Here is an 11539-nt window from a genome sequence, read left to right as displayed (position 1 = left end):
TAAATAAAGAGGAAAAGATTCTGAGTTAAATAAGAATAAGATAAGGAAGAGAGAAAAGAGAAGAGGAAGAGGAAGAGAAGAAGAATGAAGTACGAACAAGGAGGAGGAAAAGAGGAAGAAAAAGGAAATAGAAGGAGAATAAATAAAGATGATAAATGGGAGTAAAATGAAGGGAAAAAAATAGAGAAAAAGGAAGAAGTATGAAATAGGGAGGAGAGGAAGACGAGAAGGACAAATGAGATAGAAGAAGGAGGAGGAGGAGGAGGAGGAGGAAGAGGAAGGAGGAAGAAAGAGGAGATGGAGAAGAAAAATCAGAAAAAGGAAGGGGAGAGAAAGCAAGATTGATGAGAGAGAGAGAGAGAGAGAGAGAGAGAGAGAGAGGAGAAGAGAGGAAGGAGGAAGGAGGGAGGACGGCAGGATATCAAGGTGCCTCTGCAATATTTCCTCCTTCCCTCCTCCTCCTCCTCCTCCTCCTCCTCCTCCTCCTCCTCCTCCTCCTCCTCCTCCTCCAAACTGTGATCCGTTACGAGTCCTCAAAAAAAGTTTCCTCCAACAACTCTTACTTTCATCTCTCTCTCTCTCTCTCTCTCTCTCTCTCTCTCTCTCTCTCTCTCTCTCTCTCTCTCTCTCTCTCTCTCTCTCTCTCTCTCTCTCTCTCTCTCTCTCTCTCTCTCTCTCTCTCTCTCTCTCTCTCTCTCTCTCTCTCTCTCTCTCTCTCTCTCTCTCTCTCTCTCTCTCTCTCTCTCTCCATATTTCTTCTTTATTTTTCCACGTCTCTCTCTCTCTCTCTCTCTCTCTCTCTCTCTCTCTCTCTCTCTCTCTCTCTCTCTCTCTCTCTCTCTCTCTCTCTCTCTCTCTCTCTCTCTCTCTCTCTCTCTCTCTCTCTCTCTCTCTCTCTCTCTCTCTCTCTCTCTCTCTCTCTCTCTCTCTCTCTCTCTCTCTCTCTCTCTCTCTCTCTCTCTCTCTCTCTCTTCCTCCTTTATCTTCCTTCTCCTCTTCCTCTTCCACTATTTCTTTTCTTTCGTCATTTTACTTTTTTTTCATATTTTCCTCTTGCCTCCTCTTTCCTTCCTTCTCCTTATTCTTCTTCCTCCTCCTCCTCTTCCTTCTCTCCTCCTTTTTCCTCTCATCTTCCTTTTCTTACCTTTCTTCCCTTCTCTTCCGTCCCTCCTCATCATTTGTCTTACTTTCTCAAACTGCCTCATTCTTTCTCCTCCTTCGTTTCCCCCCAGCTTCTCTTCCCCTTTTTCTCTCTCCATTTTCGTTACTTCTCTCTTGTCTCTCCCACTTTCTTTTATTAACAGTCTCTTTTCTTTCGGGAGCTTCGTGGTGCAGTGGTTAGCACACTCGGCTCACAACCAAGAGAGCCCGGATTCGATTCCCGGGCGGAGTGGAAAAATTTGGGCGGCTTTTCCGATAGCCTACGCCCCTCTCCACCCAACAGTGAATGGGTACCAGGTATTAATCGGGGGTTGTGTCCCGTCTCCTGGGATCTGTTCCTTTCTCCTATAATTCCTTCCCCTTCTGTCTCTCTCCGGCATATAACCACAGATGTTGCGTCGACTAAACGAAACTTTCCAACTTGCCTTTCCTCTCTCTCTCTCTCTCTCTCTCCTTTATTCTTCCCATACTTTTCCTCCTATCACTCCTTTCTTATCTCCTTTATCACTATTTCTCCCTTTTTTACACTGATCCATGTTCAAGGGCGTTCTGCAGATTGAATAAGGTTGTATTGTAAGGACCCGATTCCGTATAACCTAACATCTTTCTTTACACTGTCATCAACATTATATGACTATACACAGCGCTGCCACGCCCACCCGGCTGTTCATCCTCCATTTCGGGCAGGTCGATAAATGGGTACCTGGGAAAGCTGAGGAAGGTAAACTGTGGTGACCCGGATGCTGCCCCGGCCCTGTTTTCCTTGGTAATGGATTCTCACGCACCGCTGCCTCAAGGACCAGTAACACGGAGATGAGCACGGAGGCCACGCGTACCTATACCTGTTTCATTATCGTGCACAAGCTAGTATCATAAGCGTCCTTGCGGTGCACTTAACTGATCATATTTACTTAGTCCTCCCTGTCACTGTCACGCACACCACGGAGCCACTCGTCACATTCTTGAAATTTCCGCGCCCCGCACACACCAACACCAAGGTGGTCCGGGCACCAAGTGAGGTCAGAAATTCTTCCTCCACCGCACATGTTTGTACAATCTGCCGCAGATGGTGGATGTGTGTGTGAAAGCACGGCGTGGCCTGGGCGGAGGCGCCGCGTTTATGGCCGCGGTGTTTACCCATGAGCGACGGAATGACCGACACTGTGAAGTCTGTGATGGTAGGTGAGCAACACTCCCGTCCTTCACCTTGTTGAATGTGGTGGCCCGCCGCGTCCCGGCCATGCTGGAGGCTGTGAGGCTGACCTGTTGCTAAGGGTGGCCAGCCCAGGTGTGCCTCCTCCCGTTCTCCTCTGGACTTTGCCAGGTGTATCCCAGCTTTTACATAAAGGTTGCAGGAAAATGCTGGCTCAAAAGTCACGAGCTGCTCCAGCTTGTCAGACATATAATAGATGCATCGCGAGGTGCACAGCGGCTGCCCCGCCCTAAGCGAGGCAAGAGAACTTTACAGCGAGGAGCGGGTTTGGGCTCTATAGAGCAGCTCGTTTCTCCTCTCGCCAGGAAATTCGCCTCTGTTCCGGAGAGCCTTCCAGTGTAGACCTTGAAGATCAGCTTTGCGTCTCAGGTCATCCCCACGACTTATATTCCTCGTCGATGGGCCAGCCCCGTCCCATTAAATGTGGGATGGATTTGACCGTTCGACCTTGACATCACCAGCAGCTGGGGGGGGGGGTCCTTTGCCGGACAACACTGACCTGCCAGCTATGTACCCAGTCTTTGATGCGGCGGAGGATGGCGTTGAGGCGAGATGCCACGGCTTCCTCCCCGGGGGGAAGGGAAGCGACATGGTGACGTCGTCCGCAGATGCCCTGGCGCTGGGGACGGGATTCAGCAGGTCGTTGATTCAGGTGCTCCAGAGCAGCGGCCACAAATCGTTGCTCTGCCGCCCGCCTGCCTCAGTTCTTGTGGAGGTGTCTGCTGCCCACCCGCACCACTTTCATGTGCCTCCCCACACAAGCAATTGCGCCTCAGCTCCAAAAGGGTAGCGATTCACTGGCTCAGACCTGCTGCCCTGCTTGGTGCTGGCCTGCCACACTCGAGACCTCCTATCGTGGCCTCCTATCGTGGCGTAGGATGGTCTTCGGGAGGTCATTCTGAGGGGAGTGCCTTCGTGGTCTGAGTTGCCCACATGACTCGGGGAGGATGAGCGCACCTCGTGATCGGGAAAGTCTGTCACCACGGGGTCACGGTGGATCCCTAGCGATGACCAAGGAAGGCGAGGTGGTTCCGTAAGTCGAGCACGGCAAGGCGGGAGTCAAGGGAGGACTGCAACCTGCGCGGGTCCAGGTCACCGAGAATGATGACGTGGCACTGGCAGGCTGCCGTGAGCTGGTCAAGGATGTTCGTCAGGAAGGATGGCGTGGCTGTCCCTCGTGACGGGGATCAGTTGTAGCCCGCACACACTGTTCCGCCGCCTCCGTTCCTAATCAACTTCAGCACTGTCACCTCGAGTCCCGCGGGGGTGGGCGTGTTCGGCAATACAACACGTAATTAACTGCTCTTTCGGCCACCTCTTCGGATTCTTTACAGGAGCAGCGAGTAGCGAGCTTTTTGATTATTGTTTCCTTTTTGTGTGCCCTTGTGCGGTCTCCTTTGCTGTAAAAAAAAAAAAAAAAAAAAAAAAAAAAGTTACAAGCTACCGTCCCCTTTCTAAGTATGGGTCGCCCCCTTCTGACCCACGCCGCATACCCATTTTCACGGGCACAGCTTGCCACCACATTAGCCCCTATAAGGCATCAGACAAAGCCACAATACCGTCGTTTCTCACACAGGCGAATTTCTGCGTGAGCTCAACCACGTTCTTGGGAAATCCACGACGCAGACTGGTCGACACAAGGCAGAAGCTCATCCCACAGCATCCACATCGCCCTTGATACCACAGATGTTGCGCCGACTAAACGAAACTTTCCAACCGCTGAGAGGCATCACTGTAACCACGGGGAGGGGGGGAACGGGGGAGGAGGGCGTGGTCAGCGAAGAGAAGTTTGTTCCTTGCGGGTGTTGCTCTGTGGGGGGGTCGGGGAGGGGGGATCTGGGGTCAGGTCAGGTGATGTTGGGGGTGGAGGGAGTCAGGTAAAGCTTGTTCTACTTTTCTTGTTGAATCCTCTACTCTTCTCTTTATATCCATCATCCCTCCTCCCTCTTTATTCTCCCCTCCTCCTCCCTTCTCTTTCTTTCCTCCTCTCCCATGCTCCTCCTTTCTCTTCCATAATCTACATTCCTCTCTCTTTTTTTCCTTTCCTTCTTTCACTTCCATCTTTCCCTCTTTTTCTTTCCTCGCTATTTCCTCTTTTATTTTTGTTTCTCATTTTCCTTCCTTCTCCTCTCCTCCCTCCTCCTCCTCCTCCTCCCTCGTTTCTTCGTCCACTTTCTTCCTCTCTCTCCCACTTCCTTCCTCTCCTTTCTCTTCTTTATTTTCCTCCCATTTCCTTTCTTTCCTCCTTTCTCTTTCCTCCACCTCCTCTCATTTCCTCATCCACATTTTCTTCCTCTCTTTCCCACTTCCCTTCCTCTCCTTTTTCCTCCTTCCTTTAATCCTCATTGTGTTTTAGTCATCTCCTCTCCTTCCTCTTTTCTTCTCCTCCCTCCTCTCTCCCTTTCTTACTCTCCCTCCCGTCCCTCTCTCCCTATTAACGTTTCCTCCTTCCTTCTTTCCTTCCTTTTATCACTTCTCCCTTTCTTCTCCTTCCTCCCTACATCTCCCACCTTCTCTCCCTTCCAGTCCCTCTCTTCCTCCCTTCCTTCCTCCCTTCCTTCCCTTTCTCTCCCTCCCTCCCTCCCTTTCTCTCCTACCTTCCTCCATCCATTAGACTCTCTCATCCCTCCCTTTTTTTCTCCCTCCCAGGGCGTGGAGGAGACGGATGAGTGTCAGGGATCTCTCTCTCTCTCTCTCTCTCTCTCTCTCTCTCTCTCTCTCTCTCTCTCTCTCTCTCTCTCTCTCTCTCTCTCTCTCTCTCTCTCTCTCTCTCTCTCTCTCTCTCTCTCTCTCTCTCTCTGCAGTTCTCTTTATTTTCTCTTCTCTGCTTTTTCTCCTTCATTCTCTTTCATTCTTCGTTGCTTCTCTTCTCATTCTCTTTCTTCCTTTCTTTCTCTTCTATTGCTCATCTTTTTTTCTCTCCTCTTCTTACCTTCATTTGCCTTTCCTCCTCTTTTTATTTTTATTTTTATTTTTTTTTCAGTCTAGCTTTCTTCGTCCTTTTCTTCTGCCTTTTTATCCTTTTTCCAACCTTTCCCACCTTTTTTATATTTTTTCTACTTTATTTTTTACTTTTTCAATTTTTTCTCCGTTTCCGTGTCATTTTTTCCGCTCATTTCTACCTTTTTTTCTACTCTTTTTCTTCTATTTTTTTATTTTTTTCTACCTTTCTGCCTTTTTTCTACCATTTTTCCTTTTTTTTCTACCGTTTCCTATTTTTTCTACATTTTTCTCCCTTTTTCTTCCCTTTCATTTTCTCCTTCCTTCTCTTCTTTTTCCTTTCAATCTGACTTTCTTTGTCCTTCTATTACCTTTTCTATTTCTTCTGTTATTTCTACTCTTTTTCTTCTTTTCATATCTTTTATCTAAACCTTCTCTTCGTACCTTTTATACCCTTTTTCTTATTTTCTTTCTATTTCCGTCTCAGGCTTTCTTGGTCTCCTTCTTATTCTGCTTCATTCTCAAAACTCGCCCGTAGCTTGAGGTGGGTCGGCGCTGAGGGGAAGGACGTTACAACAAACCTGGGGTCATACTCTGAAACCCAACCTCACGTATTTGACAAGGCTTTCGTAGGAGTTCTGTGCCTCTCCAGTGGTAGTCTTATGACCCTGGTGGTAGGTGAACAAAGCCTCCGTACCGTGAACGTGAACTAACGCTTATGAGAACCCGATTAATCTCCTTTTTTGGACTTTGGAAATAGGTGATGTGAGCAGCGAACATAAGAACATAAGAACATGGGAACGTGGGAGTCTGCAAGAGGGCACATTCACAAACGCTCTCGGCTTTCAAGTATTTCCAAAGGGCACAGAAGAGATCAATCGGGTTTTCTTAACGTTCATGGTACAGAAGTGTTGTTAAACTATTACTAGGCTTTTAAGAACTATCCATGTAAATACCGGGTCGAGTGAAGAAATTTGGGCGGCTTTTCCGATACCCTACGCCCCTGTCCACCCAGCAGTGAATGGGTACCAGGTATTAATCGGGGGTTGTGTCCCGTCTCCTGAGATCTGTTCCCTTCTCCTATAATTCCTTCCCCTTCTGTCTCTCCGGCATATGACCACAGATGTTGCGCCGACTAAACGAAACTTTCTAACTTCCATGTAAATACCCACCAATCTCTATGAAAGCCTTATCTATGTGAATGTGTGTGCATAGAAATGTTTGGGAAAATGGGTTCTGTATTCTTAAACTATATTAATTTGCCTTTCCTCTTGTTTTCTTTTCTCTTTGTTTTTGTTTTTTTGTTTTGTTTGTTTGTTTGTTTGTTTGTCCTATTTATTCTACCTTTTTATCTTTTTTCCTTCCTTTCCTGTACCTGCGCCTCGAGGATACGTCTTAAACTGTATGAATTTGCCGTTCTCTCCTTTTTTTCTTTTCTTTCCGGGGTTTTTTTTTCAGTTTGTCCTATTTATTCTACCTTTTTATCTTTTTTCCTTCCTTTCCTGTACCTGCGCCTGAAGGATCCGTCTGTTTGAAAAGTCTCTCTGCAAGTTCTTGAGATTCCCATGGACTGTTTTGACGTCAGTGACAGTTTGACAAGGATTCTGCGTCATGACAGCGCAAGGTCCCCAATAAACACCTGGCTAATTTTAGAGGAATGTTGCCAGACCTGTCCGCATTCTCAGACCTGTCGGAGCCTCTGAACGTCTGTTTGAAAAGCCTTTCGTAGCTGTTGACGGGACTCCATGAACCGCTCTGTGATCCTGGCGGCAGTGTGACGAGGCTTCTGCGCCATGGACGATAAAAAAAAGCACCAATGAAAACGAAGTGAATTAAGGGGACAAATGTTACCAGAGTCGTATTCTTTGATGTATCCGCCTCCTGAGTTCGCCTGTTTGGAAACTCTCCCGGAGAAGTTGCCAGGATTTCCTTGGACTGTTTTGTGATCACAGTGGCAGTTTTTCAGCCTCTGTGCCATAACGGAAACACATCCCACGGACCCCAGATTAATCACCTGTGGCCTATGGCGCCAGGAGGCTTTCTTGGCGGGGCCTGGTGGTCGGACCCATCTTGTTCCAGCGCAGACAAGCGTTTATAGCGGAGCCATCTTGCCTGGCTCAAGCTGCCCCCGAGCTTATCTTTGATCCTCTCCGAGAGAATCTAGAGTACGGTCTTGAGGACAAAACTCGGAGATGACTGAAAAATAGCCAGTTTGTTTGTAGCGGCGGGCGGGACGCAAACCTGTGTCCTCCGGGGCGCGACGCCCACACGCTGACCACTCAACCACTGCCTCCCCGTTACGTTCAATTATGAATATGGACCGTTTCTGTTAAGCTTGATCGAGGGAAACTGCTCACTCGGGCGCCGCTTTTCATAAATATAGATAACCAAGTGCCAGACGCGTGAGGCACATAAATCTTAATACCGTGGTTGGTGTGGCCAGGAGTGAGGGGGAGGCGGTGGTGGGGAGGGACGGAGGGCAGGGAGGAAAGGAGAGGTGGGTGGAGAGGTTAGAAGGCAAGAGGAATCAGAATTGTCCATTGGTACACGTGTTACTTTTCCTCAGCGGTGTGTGTACGGTACAGAACAGAGTAAATCAAGATAAAAAGTATTAAATAAAGTACGGCAAACTAAACATAGAATATCAGAAAATAGCACAAATATAATAAAACAGTACATTTCCAGCTAACACGAACAGTACGAGTGCGATAAAACACAATAAATCAATACAATGGAGGGCGTACTGTATATATATAAAATAAAACCCCATTCCCCCCGTTAGCTAGTTAGTTGGTTAGTGAAAGAGCAATACAGACCGAGGGTTAACATTGGACGAATTCCTTGCCCCTGTAGTGACAAGGGATGCATTTTTTTTACTTATGTGTCAACGTTGTCTGCATTAAAAATAAAAAGATGATTAAAACAATGGAAAACGAGGAAAAGGAGGAGGAGGAGGAGAAGGAAAAGGAGGAGGAAGAGAAAGAGGAGGAGGAAAAGAAGGAGGAGGAAGAGAAAGAAAAAGAGAAAGAGAGAGGAAATGAGAAAGAGAAAGAAGAGGAGGAGGAGGAAAAGGAGAAGGAAAAGTAGGAGGAAGAGGAAAAGAAGGAGGAGGAAGAGAAAGAAAAAGAGAGAGGGAATGAGAAAGAAAAAGAGAAAGAAGAGAAAGAGGAGAAAAATTAAAAGGAGGAGGAAGAGGAAGAAGAGAAAAAGGATGAAATAGAGAAAGAAAATGGAGGAGAAGGAGGCAGAGGAGGAGGAAGAGGAGGAGGAGGAGGAGGAGGAAGAGTAGGAAATCAAGAAAATGGAGGAAGAGAAGGAGAAAGAGGAGGCAACAGAGGAAGAAGAGGAGGAGGAACACTTACCAAGCAGCAGCAGATGAGTGGCGACAAGTGACCAACCCCTTCGCTACTGGTGCACGTCTCCCGGCCACAGGTACACCCCAGGTAAGGCTCCTCCGCGTCCTGGGAGAGTGGAGATGAGTGGAGGTTAGCGGAGGGGAGTGAAGGCTGCTGGAGATTGAATGGAGATTAAGTGGAGATGAGTGGAAGTGACTGAGGGGACTGGATATTGAGTGGAGATGAGTGGAGATTGAGTAGAGATGAGTGGAGATTGAGTAGAGATGAGTGGAGATTGAGTAGAGATGAGTGGAGATTGAGTAGAGATGAGTGGAGATTGAGTGGAGATTGAACATAAGAACATAAGAACGTAGGAGTCTGCAAGAGGTACAAGGCAGCTCCTTTGAACCTAAGCTCCCGTGTATCTAACCCCACCTAATATCGCTGTCCATGAATTTATCTAATCTATTTTTGAACGTGACAATTGTATCGGCACTCACCACATGACTGCTCAGCCTATTCCACTCATCCACCAATGTTTGCCTATGTCCCTGTTGAATCTGAATTTATCCAGTTTAAACCCATAAAAACTTCCCGCGTGGGCCTGTCCGGGATTTGAACCCGGGACCTCTCGCACCCTAAGCGAGAATCATACCCCTAGACCAACAGGCCGGTGCTTTGAAACACACGCTCACCTCACGCAACCATACACCTGCACGCACACGCCTCCCAAAAGATAGTCGGGCCTGTCCGGGATTCGAACCCGGGACCTCCTGCACCCAAAGCAGGAATCATACCCCTAGACCAACAGGCCGCTTAGCCTTGTAACTTACAGGCCGGAGACTTATTGGAGATTGAGTGGCGATTGAACACAAGAACATAAGAACGCAGGAGTCTACAAGAGGCCGGTAGGCCTGTACGAGGCAGCTCCTTTGACCCTAAGCTCCCGTGTATCTAACCCCACCTAATATCGCTGTCCATGAATTTATCTAGTCTATTTTTGAATGTGACAATTGTATTAGTACTCACCACGTGACTGCTAAGCCTATTCCACTCATCCACCACTCTGTTTGTAAACCAATTTTTGCCTGTGTCCCTGTTGAATCTGAATTTATCCAGTTTAAACCCGTTACTTCGTGTCCTACCCGGTTGTCTTACCAACAGAACCTTATGAATGTCTCCCTTATTAAAGCCCTTCATCCATTTATAAACCTCGATCATGTCTCCACGCACCCTTCGCCTTTCTAGAGAATGCAAGTTTAACTGTTTGAGTCTTTCCTCGTATGGCAAGTTTCTCAACCCCTGAATCATCTTAGTCATCCTCCTCTGCACCGATTCTAACATTTGGATATCCATTCTATAGTAAGGTGACCAGAACTGAACCGCATAGTCAAGATGAGGTCTAACTAATGCTAAATATAGTTTGAGGAAGACTTCGGGGCTTCCGTTGCTTACGCTCCTTGAAATAAATCCCAGTACCCTATTAGCTCGATTTCTAGCTTGAATGCATTGTGCCCTTGGACGGAGATCAGAGCTCACTAAGACCCCTAAATCCCTCTCGCACCCAGACCTACTTATGAGAGTGTCATTTAACCAATAGTTATGTGAGGGATTGGATTGAGTGGGAATGAGTGAAGGTTGGGTGGAGATAGAGTGGAGATAGAGTGGAGATTGAGTGGAGATAGAGTGGAGATTGAGTGGATAAGAACGTAGGAGTCTGCAAGAGGTACAAGGCAGCTCCTTTGAACCTAAGCTCCCGTGTATCTAACCCCACCTAATATCACTGTCCATGAATTTATCTAGTCTATTTTTGAACGTGACAATTGTATCGGCACTCACCACATGACTGCTCAGCCTATTCCACTCATCCACCAATGTTTGCCTATGTCCCTGTTGAATCTGAATTTATCCAGTTTAAACCCATAAAAACTTCCCGCGTGGGCCTGTCCGGGATTTGAACCCGGGACCTCTCGCACCCTAAGCGAGAATCATACCCCTAGACCAACAGGCCGGTGCTTCGAAACACACGCTCACCTCACGCAACCATACACCTGCACGCACACGCCTCCTAAAAAATAGTCGGGCCTGTCCGGGATTCGAACCCGGGACCTCCTGCACCCAAAGCAGGAATCATACCCCTAGACCAACAGGCCGCTTAGCCTTGTAACCAACAGGCCGGAGACTTATTGGAAACTGATTGGAGATTGAGTGGCGATTGAGTGGAGATTGAGTGGAGATTGAGTGGCGATTGAGTGGAGATTGAGTGGAGATTGAGTGGCGATTGAGTGGAGATTGAGTGGAGATTGAGTGGGAATGAGTGAAGGTTGAGTGGAGATGAATGGCGACTGAGTGGCGATTGAGTGGCGATTGAGTGGAAATTGAGTGGAGATTGAGTGGAGATTGAGTGGAGATTGAGTGGAGATTGAGTGGAGATTGAGTGGAGATTGAGTGGAGATTGAGTGGAGATAGAGTGGAGATAGAGTGGAGATAGAGTGGAGTTTGAGTGGAGATTGAGTGGAGATAGAGTGGAGATAGAGTGGAGATAGAGTGGAGATAGAATAGAGATAGAGTAGAGATAGAGTAGAGATAGAGTAGAGATAGAGTGGAGATTGAGTAGAGATTGAGTAGAGATTGAGTAGAGATTGAGTAGAGATAGAGTAGAGATAGAGTAGAGATAGAGTAGAGATAGAGTAGAGATAGAGTAGAGATAGAGTGGAGATAGAGTGGAGATTGAGTGGAAATGAGTGGAGACTGAGTGGAAATGAGTGGAGTTGAGTGGAGGGGATGGAGATGAGTTATACACCTTCCCTTCACATGCCGTTTCCCAGTCACGCTTAACCCCCCCCCCCCCCTCCCCCCTGACCCCCTCCCCCCGACCTTCCCCCCCCCC

The 11539-nt window shown here is 47.7% G+C and overlaps 4 non-coding genes across 4 annotated transcripts; all 4 read right to left on the bottom strand.

Moving 5' to 3' along the window:
- Positions 1 to 9249: 9249 nt before the first annotated feature.
- Positions 9250 to 9321, bottom strand: Trnap-agg (transfer RNA proline (anticodon AGG)). Its single transcript has one exon. It is a non-coding gene; the product is annotated as a tRNA-Pro (tRNA).
- Positions 9322 to 9391: 70 nt separating this feature from the next.
- Trnap-ugg (transfer RNA proline (anticodon UGG)) lies at positions 9392 to 9463 on the bottom strand. The gene has a single exon. It is a non-coding gene; the product is annotated as a tRNA-Pro (tRNA).
- Positions 9464 to 10588: 1125 nt separating this feature from the next.
- Trnap-agg (transfer RNA proline (anticodon AGG)) lies at positions 10589 to 10660 on the bottom strand. Its single transcript has one exon. It is a non-coding gene; the product is annotated as a tRNA-Pro (tRNA).
- A 70-nt stretch (positions 10661 to 10730) lies between these two features.
- Trnap-ugg (transfer RNA proline (anticodon UGG)) lies at positions 10731 to 10802 on the bottom strand. The gene has a single exon. It is a non-coding gene; the product is annotated as a tRNA-Pro (tRNA).
- Positions 10803 to 11539: the final 737 nt, after the last annotated feature.

Source organism: Eriocheir sinensis, unplaced genomic scaffold (assembly GCF_024679095.1).
Source record: "Eriocheir sinensis breed Jianghai 21 unplaced genomic scaffold, ASM2467909v1 Scaffold725, whole genome shotgun sequence".
Taxonomy (NCBI): Eukaryota; Metazoa; Arthropoda; class Malacostraca; order Decapoda; family Varunidae; genus Eriocheir; species Eriocheir sinensis.
This window is presented reverse-complemented; position numbering and strand designations above follow the sequence as displayed.